Below are 12084 nucleotides of genomic sequence, written 5' to 3'. Positions count from 1 at the left end.
AATATGTATAAAAGTTGAATTTTGGGGCAAGTACCAGAAGTCGCCATTCTCTGCATTGAAAATGGCAGACACTACGGCAGAAGATGAGCGAAGTGCTGTGATAATGCTCCAGTACAATCTTGTAAGATATACTGACCAACTAATTAATGAAATACCATGGGTTCAGTCATCCATCTGCTTCCTAGTGTTGCACCAGAGGATCAAAACATGGAAAATTCTTTTCCCAGTCTGGCTGAGGTAGAAGAACAAGACCAAAAGACAACATCAACTGGGGACATCCTGTTTATGAGGTTCCACAGCTTTGAGAGGCATGTGTGGAAGGCAGAGGTGTCACAGCAGACAGACAATGAGAGTTGTGGTGATTGTGGCAACATTCCTGGCAAATTTGCAAACCCAGGCAACTTCTTATGGATTTCCTGTCTATTAACAGAGCTTGAATCAGCAAAAAATACCTAAGATCTGATCTGCAACTCACTTCTTGGAGGGAGAAACAGAACATGGGGACTCACTGAGTGGTCGATTGGCTTGCCTAAGCTGAGAAAGGAGAGCTGGAAGATGTGGCAGGATCTGCATACCATGTGGAAGTCCAAAGATCAGTAAAGGGGGAAAAGAGGAAATGTGAAAATGTCCTGGTTTCAGTTAGGACAGAGTTAATTTTCCTCCTAGTAGCTGGTAGGGTGCTATGTTTTGGATTAGGATGAGAAGAGCGCTGATAACATGCTGATGTTTTAATTGTTGCAGAGCAGTGCTTACACCAAGCCAAGGACTTTTCGGCTTCTCGCTCTGTCCTGCCAGCGAGCAGGCTGGGGGTGCAGCAGGAGCTGGGAGGGGACAGACCCAGGACAGCTGACCCAAACTGGCCAAAGGGGTATTCCATACCATCTGGGGTCATGCTAAACAATATATAGGGGTGGCTGGCCGGGGTGGGGGGCCGGCTGCTCGGGAATAGGCTGGGCATCGGTCAACGGGTGGTGAGCAATTGCATTGTGCACCACTTGTTTCATACACATTATTATTAGTAATACTATTATTATTATTATTATTATTATTTTCCTGTCTTAATAAACTGTCTTTATCTCAACTCACAGGCTTCACTTTCCTGTTTCTCTCCCCCATCCCAGAGAGGGAGGGGGGAGGGTGAGCGAACAGCTGTGTGGTGTTTAGCTGCCAGCCGGGTTAAACCACAACAGAAAAACAGGGTAAAAACAGGGTATACACCTGTGTTTAAAGAGCAGAGGACTTGAGAGGGAAAGAATAGGTTGATAGAAATACAAGTGGGCTGCCCTGGGGACCTGAGAGCAATGTTGGTCTCGTGGGCAGCACCTGCTCCCGTAAATCCTGGGGGTACAGCTGCAAACCACCAAGATGTTTTGGAGCTGTTGGGATGTTTTGTTGGTCTGCCGGTGACGTGCACGACTTGGCCGCAGAAGGCCTGCAGTAAGCTCTTGCATGTGATCGGTGTGGTGGTTTGACACTGACAGACAGCTCAGCTCTACCATGTCGCTCTCTCACTCCCCCTCCTTAAGAGAACAGGGGGAGAATATATGATAAAAAAGTCTCATGGGTTGAGATAAGGAGAGGGAGATCACTCACCAATTACTGTCACAGACAAAATAGTCTTCATGTAGGGAGATTAATGTAATTTATTGACTATTACTAACAGACTAGAGCAGTGAGAACTAAAAGCAAACTAAAACCACCTTGTCCCCATCCAGCTGTCTCTTATCTCCTCCTGGTGAGCGGTGCAGTGGAATGGGGGCTGCGGTCAGTCCCTGACTCTTCATCTCCGCTGCTCCTTCACGGTCACTCTCTGCCCCTGCTCCACGTGGGGTCCCTCCCACGGGATGCCGTCTTTCCTGAACTGAGCCTGTGTGGGCTTCCCACAGGCAGCAGCTCTTCAAGAACTGCTCCCACACGGCTCCGTACCACGGGGTCCATCCCCCAGGAGCAAACTGCTCCAGCACGGGTCCCCCACGGGCGGCAGCTCCCCCCAGACCCCCTGCTCCTGCATGGGCTCCTCTCCACGGGCTGCAGCTCCGGCCCGGGGCCTGCTCCTGCGGGGGCTCTCCATGGGCCGCAGCCTCCTCCAGGCCACATCCACCTGCTCCACCGGGGGCTCCTCCACGGGCTGCAGCGTGGAGATCTGCTCCGGCACCTGGAGCACCTCCTTTCCCTCCTTTTGCACGGACCTTGGTGTCTTCAGCACGGACCTTGGTGTCTGTTCTCTCACATTTCTCTCACGTTTCTCACTCCCAGCTTCTGTAGCACAGCAGCTTTTTTCCCTTTCTTGATTCTTTCCTCCCAGAGGCCCAACCAGCATCGCTCATGGCTTGGCTCTGGCCAGCGGTGGGTTCCTTTGGAGTCGGCTGGAGCTGGCTCTGATCTGACAGGGGGCAGCTGCTGCACTACTAAAACCTTGCCACTTAAGCCCAATACAATCAAACTGAAGCCAGAGGCTGAGGTTTTACAGAATGACATCCTGAATGTCAGTACCAGCAAAGGTTTTCCTGCTCTGGCTCCAGACTGCACACCCGGTCCTGCCCAGGCACCTGCAGCGTGTCCGTGCTCTTGCAGGAGCACTGGAACAGGGGCTTGCCCAGCTGTCCTGTGAACCACATCATGAAGTTGTTCTACCTTGGAGAAACAACTCTGGGGAGACAAGAAGGGTTATCTTTTGTTTCTCTGTCCAAAGTTTGTTCCTTGTTATGGTCTGTCATAGTGGCCTGGGGCAGTGTGCCAGGAGCAGAAGTGACTGACAGTCTTGAGCAGGACTACTTTAAGGCACTATTGCCACCAAAGATTTGTGTTACAAAACCACAATACGAATTTCCTACAGATGTTGGAAAAACCATGAGGTGCTGGTGGATAACCACACTATTTCTCTGATTCTGTTGAATCACTACAGTACATTTTCTCCGTCATGTCAACTTCCTTAGAGGCGCAAAGAGCTGAATATATATGATTACAAAGATGATCAAGGGGCTGGAGCACCTCTCCTACGAAGACAGGCTGAAGGAGTTGGGGTTGTTCAGCCCGGAGAATAGAAGGCTCTGGGGAGACCTGATAACAACCTTCCAATACCTAAAAGGGGCCTACAGGAAAGCTGGGGAGGGACTCTGACAGGGAGTGGAGTGATAAGACAAGGAGTAATGGCTTTAAACTAAAAGAGAGGAGATTTAGATTACATATAAGGAAGAAATTCTTTACTCAGAGTGTGGTGAGGCATTGAAACAGCTTGCCAAAAGAAGCTGTGGATGCCCCATCCATGGAAGTGTTTTAAGGTCAGTTTGGATGGGGCTTTGAGCAACCTGATGTGGTGGGAGGTGTCCCTGCCATGTCCCTTCCAACCCAACCCATTCGGTGATTCTATGATTAATTACTGAATACCAGGGCAGGAGACAAATAAACAAACAAAAACAAAACAACAACAACAAACACACACACACACACAAAAAGAGGAAGACGGGAGCTTGATAAATGGAAAGAAGTTTTCTGCGAAGTACAGTCCAAGGTTTCTTATACAATGTGTGACTTTTCCCTAATGATGTAATATTTAAGGCACTTGAACAACCATCTGTTTGTAAGAAACTTGGACAAATTACAAATTATATACAGGTTCTGAAAAAGCTCTGTGTTTATAGGAGCTGGTTCATCAGTAAACACTCCCAGGACTAACTTTACTCTTTTTACCACTGTTGTTATACTTTGGTACTCTGTCTAAACAGAATAATGTTAATGACTAATACAGTCATCTTGTATTTAGTGACCCCATTTTCCCTGCAGCTTCCCACACACCCTTAGACCAATTTTAAGCAAATCTTATGGTGGCATTATGACCTTAGAGAAAGTGTTTCTCCAGGTGTGAAAACACAGCAAGGCTAATGGCTTATTTTGACTTCCTGAAGTGATGTCACACCCACTCTCCCCGGATAAACAACCAAAGGGCTGAATGCTTCTGAAGGCACGGCTGTCAAAGTGTTGTGCAAGCAGCAGTGTTAATGGCATGCTTGTCTCCTGTACAGTCGGTGTGTATGCCTGGATTCCCTGATGTATATATAATCTAAGCGGCACTTACACCATAACCTCCTCTTTGTTATAAAATCTTCCTTCTCCTTGTCTGGTTTTGTGCCACCTGGAGAAATTGCTGTATTTGGCTGATATACTGGTCAGAAGGTGTAAAATGATTGAGAAAAGCAGGCAACAGCATCAAAGAGACAAGCTAACATACAGAGGCAGAGTGATCATGAAAACATTGGTGTTAGGAGTGACAGGACTGCAGTTTTACTGCCCCGTGGTGGAGGAGAGGAAGCGGAGGATGGAGTGGAGCAGAGGAAGTGAAGCAGGGGAATTCTTTAATCCTTGCAAAACCTGCTTTGGGTAGCTTTCTCCTCTGAAGCAGACAGCAGCGTTTATGAGAAGGTTAACTGTGGCAAGGGACACGCTGCCCTTGCTATAAACCTCTCGTGTGGCTCACAGCTGCAGGAGTGGCTGCTGCATCTGTACAGGCTGGGGTACGGTGTATTCTGCCACGGTGTTTCTGGGGACACTGCTGAGCCCTGACGAGTTCTCATCTGTGGGAGAATAGGGACTTTAAATCTTTGATGTTGTAAAGAGGAGGGGATATTGGTGTTGGAGGAGTCAGCTGGCTTTCCTGTGTATCTCTTTCCAGGAATCAAGAAGCTAAAGGTCACTGCACAGAATCTGTCCATCACACAGACCTTGCCTCAGGAATGCAGCCACTGGATCCATCCTTTGGTGAGCAATGTAAGCATGGTCATTCTGAATGTCTGTTCTCTCATCTTGATGTTTTCCTTTGACATTAAAGAGCCAATTGCTGGTATTTTGCTGGATTTAGTTTGGATAGAATGGAAGCAGTCAGATTTCATCCTTTTATATAATTCTAGCCTAGCCCTGGAGACACCTGTGAATCCACAGAGGTCTGACTTCTATTCATAACTGGTTTCAGTCCTGTGATTCTTATTGTGTGTGTCTGAGATCAGTAAAAATTAAACATCGATTAAAAGTTTTCTGATGGCAGTAACTGAAAAGGCAATGGCATACTCAGAAATTATTTTCTATTCCACATTTTTTTTTCATAAGCTTTTTTCTTAGTATCTGTTTGCCATGGGATCTATAGCTGCCTGTCTTATAAATGTGCATTTATGTACACAACAGATCCAGAGAGATCTTCATCACCCAAGAATAGCACAGAGAGCACCTGCTAAGACCACAGGCACAATCTCTTTTGGACACCATTTCGTGTCAGAACAGTAATGCCCAGTGAATTTTCTGTTGGCAAATAGGTAGCTGTATCACCCTTATGTAACATTATTGACATTGCCAGGTAGGTTAGACAGTACTAAGGGCATTTGTAAAGAAAAATACTTGTGACTCTTTTTATAATTTGAATGGTATGTGCAAATCAACTTGCTGAGACAAAATTTTAAAAAAGTATACATGATTAAAAATCAAGGAGTCTGCCAGCTACTGGCACCTGTACTAACATATGCAAGCTCCTAAAAGATTCTGCCTGCACAACAGCTCCAGGAAGGTATGAAGGTAAAGTTCTGGGCTGTGACTCTCAGGTATGCAATAGCGAAGGCTTTCAAAGCACCATTCATATTCTTCTGGGAGTTGGAGGAAACTGGGGTGTAATTCAATAGAATTAAGAGTTTATGTAAGTCACGACTGTGATTTATGGTTCAGAACAAAACCTAGGCATTTTGCTGTTTTATTTGCTGAGCAAATGGACTTCCCTACCCTATGGTTGTGCTTGAAGGTGCCAGTGCCAGGGGAATCCTGACCCATGGAAAGCTGGGATTTTTTTGCTTTTTGTCAGATTAGGGGAGATTTCTCTTCTACAGGCCTTAGAATGGTTTGTGCAAATCAGTCAAACGTAAAGTATTCTATTAAAACAATGATTCTTCACTAAAAAGGTTTTATTTTTGCTTATAATTTGTTAGGGTAGTCACGATCTGTTTATATTTCCAGGGAATGTACTGGAATAAGTCCCATTGAATTCAGTGCATACAAGATCAGACTTGCTGGGCTATTTGTTCCAGAGTGTAGTATACTTTTGTTTCTTATGAGACTTCCTGGTAAGGTGATTTTTATTTGAGATAGAAAACATATTTTCCAATCACATTTCCATTTGAATCTATTAATTCACTACGGGGAAGTTCCGAAGTAGCCCCTGCTGTTTCCTGACCTTTGACCAAATGTTCTAATAGTTTCCCTATTAAAAGTAAGCAGATGCAGAGTTTGAGATGGTACTAACTTTGTAACTAGGATTGCATTTGGCTTATTTTGTTGTTTTCTTTTTTCCCTTGGGGACTGCTCCTATTCTATATGAGAGAAAAAAATAGCACAGAAGATGAATTGCTACATTAATCAACAAAGAAAAATCATGACATTAATACACCACCAAAAGTTATCCTTAAGAGAGGCTCTGAGATACGAAAACATCTCTAAGATGTGAAGGCCTAAACCTCCATGACTGCTCATTGCAGATATCGCAGGCATCACTGAGTTTGATCTGTTCCACCTGGTGCTAAGAACTAGAATGCTTTCAGCAGGGTCTGGACAAAAAAAAAATTATGTTTAGATTCTGACCCCGCTTTCAGGAAGCAGGCCAACTCTAGCCTGAAGCACAAGGAAAGTCAGAGGGGCTTGGCAGAAACAGTGGCTCTGGTGTGGGGTTATATTGGCAGCTCTCAGAGCTGCGTGGGTGCCGCAGTGCCCGGCACATTTGTGGGGAATGGCCTCGTGCAGGGCTCACAGGCCAGGGTCTCCTGCAGCATCCTCAGGTAGGTGACATCCTGGGGCAGGGGCCTGGCACGTCCTGCAAGAAGATGAAAGAGGAAGTCTTGCTTAGTGTGTGCTGGGAGGGAATGAAGTAACTGTTCCCTGATTTTTGAATGGTCTTATGCAAGGTCAGTCAAAGAGAGAGGTAAAGAAGGAAAGAAGGAAAGAAGAAGGAAAGAAGGAAGGAAAGAAGGAAAGAGAGAAAGAGAGAGAGAGAGAAAGAACGAAAGAGCGAACGAACAAAAGAAAGAAAGAAAGAAAGAGAGAGAGAGGGAAAGAAAACAGTCTTACTGTGAAGTTGAGGAGGCACTTGGGTAGTGCATTAATGTTTGTATTTGCACCTGGCTTTAAGACAACTCATACAAAGATGGAAAGGGAACGCAGCTTGTGCATGGTTTTATAGAGGTCAGAGAGAGATCGGCATACCACTGCAACAAAACTTTTGTCTAAGATGAGAACTTAGAGCAAAGGAAGCAAACAAACCGAGAAAGCAAATCACAAGCAGCAGCCAGATGAAACCAAACCGCTTTCACGTAGATACTCCTGGAAACTCTGGCCAGTATGTCATACCAAGCTCAGAGGAAGAGGCAGCACACATGACCTTTAGTAGGTTGATTCCACTTGTGATATCTTACTTCTCTTTCCTTTTCAGCCACATTGAGTGGAATATCTGGAGGTAGAAGTGCCCATATCACAGTGTGGTGGAATATGGAGATAGTTATAAAACCTTGCACCAAAGGGCAAATGGGAAGTGGGGGAGTGGGACGATGGAGGGACTTAGCTAGCTCTGGTTAGATTGACCAGATATTTGATTTTTAAAGGGCAGAAGGGGAAGATCCTTCTTGGTTCTTTTTAAAGAAGAAGAAGAGGTGCTGCTGTATTGGGTTGGAAGAACAGTGGAGGAGCTTGGGCTGAGATCCCTATCTTCTGTCACACAATTATGATAGAAGCAGGGAAAAAATGGCTAGCGCTACTCCTTAATGGGTAAACACTTTCCATCTTGTTGGCAAAACACCTGGCATCCCAGAGCTCTTTATCAGGATGGCAGAGCAGTCTATGTACTTCAAAATTGCCCAAGTCAAGGAGTATAGCTTTTTACAGTGGTCCAGCTGTGTCTACAGCATTTCTGTTAGCTACTGCCCCAGAAGCAAGACATAATCAGTCACTCAGCTCTTCTCCTTTGTCTGTTTCAACAGCTCTTCTCCTTTGTCTGTACTCAACACATTTTCTCCCCATGTCTGTTTTCAGAGTCCCTGTCTCAGCTGAAGCCATCAGCAATTCCATAGACGCATCCTGTCTATTCTTTCATCTCCTTGGTGTTAGCCTGGTTGTTTCTACTGAGTGCAGACCTCTTAAGGCTACTTTACTGAGAAGGCAGGAAACAAGAGAGTTATGACACTGGAAATGGCTTATTGTTTCTTCTCCAGCCAATTCCCTCTGGACAGCAGTTCTGTGAATCAGTTCTCTTTGTGGAGTATTTGCTGGGAGGTGCATTGGTGGCGTATGTCATTGTGAATTTGCTAGTCAAAGAGGGTCACTGCCTGTCCCTTGGGCAAGAGAAGCGAGAGGCACACTAGGCTGCCCCAGCAGAAAAGCAAACATCCAGAAATGTTCCGCAAAGGTGCCTGAAACATGGGCTGTTTCCCTTTGATAGTTTCCAAGAAAGAAGAAGACACACACACATCTGATAGGAGAGACTGAGGAGCTCTAGGTGGGCAGGTTCATTTTGCAGAGACTGTTCCTTTTAATAAGTTTACGTTTGATTTAGTGCCTACTGTAAACAAGGAAGCACTTTGTTTGACTATGGCTAGATAATGCATAATTAGCTGTGTTCAGCTGCATTACTTATAACAATTGTGTGGGAAACACTTTATCCTGGATTTGGTCAGGCCAATGCAGAAAAATGACAATCAAGCATGATGGCAGCCCTAAGACCTGTTTTGTTTTGTGCTTCAGTAGAATCCCTTACTTCCTCCTTCCATTTGCAGATCAATCTTTTTATTATTATTATTATTTTTAATACTTCAACTACTTACCCATGCTTTTCTTCTTGTATAGCCTCCATATTCTCATGGATCAGCACACTGCTTCCTGCAATATCTGCAGTCTGCTGCCACATCTCAGAGCTGCCAGGCTTTGATCCTGGACCTGCTTCACTCTCTAGATGATCTGCTTGTCCCTAACTCCACCTGGCAGGGTAACTGCCCCCCGCACCCTGTAGGCACGCCACATGGACCTCCCTAGGACACACTGAAGTGTAATTAGACTTGTGCAAGTAGTGCTACCACATCTAGGATGGTGAGAAGTCCACCTTATTGCAGAGTAAGCCTTAAGGTGCTCGCATTTAGCGCAGTTACAGTGGTGTTCTGGGTACTTATCCAGTGCACTGACAGACAAAGCCGTGGGATACTGAAATCTGTCACTTAACTGAAAGCAGCCAAAAGTCAGGATGCTCAAGGCAATCCTTACACTTGCCTTGGAGAAAGTAGCAGTGTAGATACGCAGGAAATTTTCCCAAAGGAGATCAAATTGCTGTTGTCTGATGTTAAGGCGAAGTTGGGAAATGTTCACCAGTGAATGTGGGGTGCTGGACTGAGGTGGGTACTAGTGTGGTGCCTGCACACACTCCTCTTTAGGTTCTGTTTAGGCAGCACGACCAATCTGAAAGTGACAAGTGTGTGTTCCCGTGAAAGTACAGACCCGGTCTGGGACTCTCCAGGGACTCCCCTATCCTGTATCTGCCTCCTTCTCAGCCTGGGTTCAGGCCAGGTCCTTTCCTGCTTCATCTTAGGTTCCTGCTTGCATCCCGTACGTAATCAGCTGAGATTTCCAGCTGGGTCCCTACCACGTATTTACATTTCTTTCTAATTATTAGGAGTGTCTCCCTACAGTCTCAAGCCAATCTGTCCTATATCCGCTCTATGACAATGTTATCTTGAACCCCCAGGCAGAGACCTGCTGTCTGCGTGTCCTGCTGTCACCAGTGCTGCTAATCCCAGGGTGAGGCGAGGAGGCATTCGCTTGGTGTTGTTGTGCCAGTGGAGGTGTTTGCATCCGTCAGGCACTGTCTCCTTTGTTGCTTTCATTCTGGAGGTGCCCCCACCCTTTTGTCACCCGGCATAACTGAAAGCAACAGATGAGCAGATGGAAAAAGAAAAACATATCTCGAAGCAGAAAGTGAATTTTGATATTCATTGTTTGCATTCTGGACATCTGTACCACTGTGGCCACATGAAGTGATCACATGTGAAGGTCAAAATATTGACATATCTACGTCTGCAGTTACAGTGCATTAACAGTAATGTTCTGCAGTTTTTAACATGGATGTTTAAATGCCACTACAAATGTAGAGCTTTGGCAGGTTAGTGGGTGTGCTACGATTTCTAAAATTTCAACACACCCATGAGTCCTCAGAATGACTTCTTAGATGTTGGTCGTGTTCAGTGATCAATTGCTTTGCTGAATCAGGATGTGTTTCTGGCTTATGACAAACATTGTAACTGGTGGGCCATAATCTGGATGTGTTTTAGCTAAGTGACTGCTGGCAAACCTCTAGCACTTTGTTCTTCCTTACATTTTTCACGTAGCATCTCTAGGGTTGTAGATCCAAATGGCAGATCAGATCCTTGTCTGTGTTCATGCTCCAAAAGCTGTTTAGAATCCAAAGTTATAGTGGGAACAACTTGACTCAGCAGTGTTATTGATGCTCGTCTGCTTCATGGCAGAGATAGATCACAAAATAATTACATCTATAGGGTCTTAGTTGTGTGGTCAATACATCAACTGTGTTGACAAAACCAGGATGTGCATAAAACTTGTACTATATTATCATCTCACCTTAGTTGCTTACTTAGATCTGGCTGGACTTCGTTATTCCATTGCAGGTATATCAGCTAAAGAGATTGCCCATTTCTTAAATGTAAGGAGCCTTGCTGAATTAAATAAGGTACCATTAAAATTAGGTTAGGATAATACATAGTGTAGAACATTAAAAAGCTTCAGAAAAAAATGTAGACAGTTTACATCAAGGTATGGCTTTATCATGCTAGCATGGAAGAAGATGGCTGGAAAATTTATAAAGGGAGAAGACAACTATAAGAAATTAGTGGGTCTTTGCTCAGGACAGCTTGAGCTCAAGCATGCACTACATTTCTTTTGCTTGCTTTGTATACAAAAAGATGCCTTTGAGTTAGGAACAGAAGTACTTCTTTACCTTGCTTAGTTTAAGGTGTTTATTATTATTGGTGTCCAGTTATCTTATTTAGATTAAGATTTTATTTCAGTTATAAGGTATTTTAAAAAGAGCTTCCTCTGGCACTGAACAGTGTTCACACTGGAGTTCCTAACTACACACATCCTGAAACCTGCTTTGACAGATAGTTCCTCAATTTGTGTGCTCAGGGAAGGGGTGCTTTCCTAAGAGGTTGACCATTTGTTACTGACCTTCAAGAGGAAACTTTAAATTTGAATCTAAAGCTATGTCTATTTTGTTTGCTTTTCTGTCTCATTTATTATCCACGCAATGGTAAATTTCATATTGCTGCCATGTATGAACACCTGACATCTTACCTGAAATGCATTGTTCTCCGTTCTTCATCTTGTTCTGACAACTTTCCAAAGATTCTGCTTCATGCACAGGAAGGGGGGTGGAAGGAAGAATTGCTGGGAGCACTGGAAGATTGCAGTAACTGCTGCCGTTGGCTGCTGCCAACAGCATAATGACGTACAGGCAGGCATGGTGTGCTGGCTACCTTGGGGCTGGCAGCTGAGGCATGGCATGCCAGGAGTTACACCTTAGGAAAACAGCTCAGATCCTTTTTTGACTGCCTGCAATGTTCTAGCAGGGGAGAAGGAACTACTTAATGATTCAGAAACTCAATTAAATGATTCACAAAGAGCAGCAGTCTCAAAGAGTATAGGGCTTATGTTGAAATTAAATTTTATAGGCTAATTCCAGGAAAGAACTGTTAGGAAAGTCAAAGATCCATTAATTCTTAAGGCAATGTTCCGGTCTTCTAACAAATTACCGAGAAAACGGATAAAATGGCAAAGCTGCCATGGCAGGGGTCAAAGGGCTCTGGTTAGCAAGAATGTTAACATCTTAATCTTGAAATTTTGAAGTCATAACTCCTAACATAACTCCAGTAACTTACTAATTGAGTAAAAGTTACGAAACATATATAGGTCCTGACATAACAGAAAAGGACATTCACTTAAATAAATAAACTGAATTTTTGGGGCATTTTTACAGGAAGGATGAAGCAGGAAAGAGAGAATTCA

General features: G+C 44.5%; 1 long non-coding RNA gene across 1 annotated transcript in view; it reads left to right on the top strand.

Annotated features, from left to right (window-relative positions):
* The window catches only part of LOC308197088, a 78675-nt gene that overhangs the window by 34206 nt on the left and 32385 nt on the right, over window positions 1–12084 (top strand). Inside the window, exon 2 of the long non-coding RNA XR_013952565.1 lies at window positions 4670–4764. This is a non-coding gene — a long non-coding RNA (uncharacterized lncRNA). The remainder of the gene's footprint in view (window positions 1–4669; window positions 4765–12084) is intronic.

This window comes from Anser brachyrhynchus, assembly GCF_964034855.1.
Source record: "Anser brachyrhynchus genome assembly, chromosome: 6".
NCBI lineage: Eukaryota > Metazoa > Chordata > Aves > Anseriformes > Anatidae > Anser > Anser brachyrhynchus.
This window is presented reverse-complemented; position numbering and strand designations above follow the sequence as displayed.